Below are 1895 nucleotides of genomic sequence, written 5' to 3' on the forward strand. Positions count from 1 at the left end.
TGAAATATTTTGGATAAAGTTGCAAAAAGTAGCAGTTGTGCTAACACCAATTATTGTGAAATAGATTAGGTACATATTTTACTGGAAGGCAATATTGTAAACAACAGGAGTGCATTCAACAACATGGCCAAACTCTTTAAAAGCCACAATCTTAATATGGAGATAAAAGTAAGGTTCCTACGATGTTATATCTTCTCAAAATTATACATTCTGGACACTCACTGAAGCGATGGAGAAAAAATAAGTTTTTTCTCCATCGAAGCCTTCGAGATGTGGCTATACAGGCGAATCTTAAGGATATTATGATCATGTACGGGCAAGATAACCAACGAGACCGTACTGCGAAGAATGGGGAAAGAAAGAGAAGTGATGTATACGATTACAAGGAGAAAGTTAGAGTATCTCGGACGCATAATGAGAAACGATACTAAATACAGATTACTGAAAATAATCCTTTAAGGCAAAGTATTCGGAAAGCGAGGAATTGGAAGAAGAAGAATATCATGGTAAAATCAGGAAATAGTTCTCCACAATAACAACTGATATATTTCAAGCGTCAGCTAATAAAATAATTATGGAATTAATAGCTAGAATGATCGACAATATTCGAAGCGAATTGGCACCAAAACAGAAGACGTTCGTGTAGACATCGGTTGGAAATTGACCGTGTTTTCTGGAATAATCATATATCTTTCCAAAAGTTCGATAACTTGGCAAGGGCGGATCCAGGGAGGGGGCCATGGGGGCCATGACCCCCTCCGAGAATGTAAAAAAATAGAAATTTAAATATTTGCAGTTCAAACGTTTTTAGTTTCAAACACATACCTATATATTACCTACGTAAAAAAAACAGGGGATAAATATGTCTTCTGAACTAGAATTGAACAAAAGCAATAACGGAAGCTTCAAGAATGACATAGGATGTTTTGTAAATCAAAATGTTGATAATTTTACAAAGTGCCAATTGTTAGATCGACCTTGGCAGCCATCAAAATCGTATGAATTTGCATATTCTGTACACAAAAAGAATAAAAAAGAAATAAAGAGTTATGCTTGGGTCACCAGCACTAATTAGAATAAAGTTGGTTTGGACTTTCGCACATTCAAAAGGGATTATTTTGCAAGTATTGCAAATTTTATTTTATTTTTCTAATGAAAAATATGGTCACAATAAAGGGATGACAGGCCAAAGCCTTGTCACAAAACCTTTCGCCAAACTCATGGGCAAAGATGGAGCCATACAAACCCATAAAAAAACATCATACCACAAGGAGTGCGTTCAGGTTGGGCTGGATTTTCTACAAAGTTATCTCAACCGCAAAAGTCAGTCATTAACCAGATAGACTTTCACAGGTCTACACAGATACTAGAAAATAGAGAAAGACTACGACCAATAGTAGAATCTATAGTATATGGACGAAGATGCTGGACCTAGCAATGAGGTGAAGTTGAGGGGAGATTTAAAATCGCATCAGGATATAAGACTACTAAACAACACCTATCCAGGTTTCTGTTTTTCCGCTGAAAAAACTCGCTTCATCTTGTTTTCAAAGAGAAACGTCACAAATATCCCCAACCTAAGACTATGTGATGAAAACCTAAAGCGTGCAACGTCAATTAAGTTCTTGGGCATGACATTCGAAGAAACCCTAAGCTGGAAACTTCATATAACAAATCTGATGTTATCTTGTCACAAGCGACTAAATCTTCTAAAAACTCTGGCCAATAAAGAATGGGGTGCGGATCGCCAAACACTTTTAATGTTATACAGAACATTAATCAGATCAAAATTAGATTATGGGTCTACTGTGTATTCTACAGCGGCTAAGACGCTGCTGAAAAAACTTGACAGTCTTCACAATCTCGCTTTACGTATAATATCTGGAGCTTTTCGC

This window comes from Diabrotica virgifera, chromosome 10 (genome assembly GCF_917563875.1).
Source record: "Diabrotica virgifera virgifera chromosome 10, PGI_DIABVI_V3a".
NCBI classification, from domain to species: domain Eukaryota; kingdom Metazoa; phylum Arthropoda; class Insecta; order Coleoptera; family Chrysomelidae; genus Diabrotica; species Diabrotica virgifera.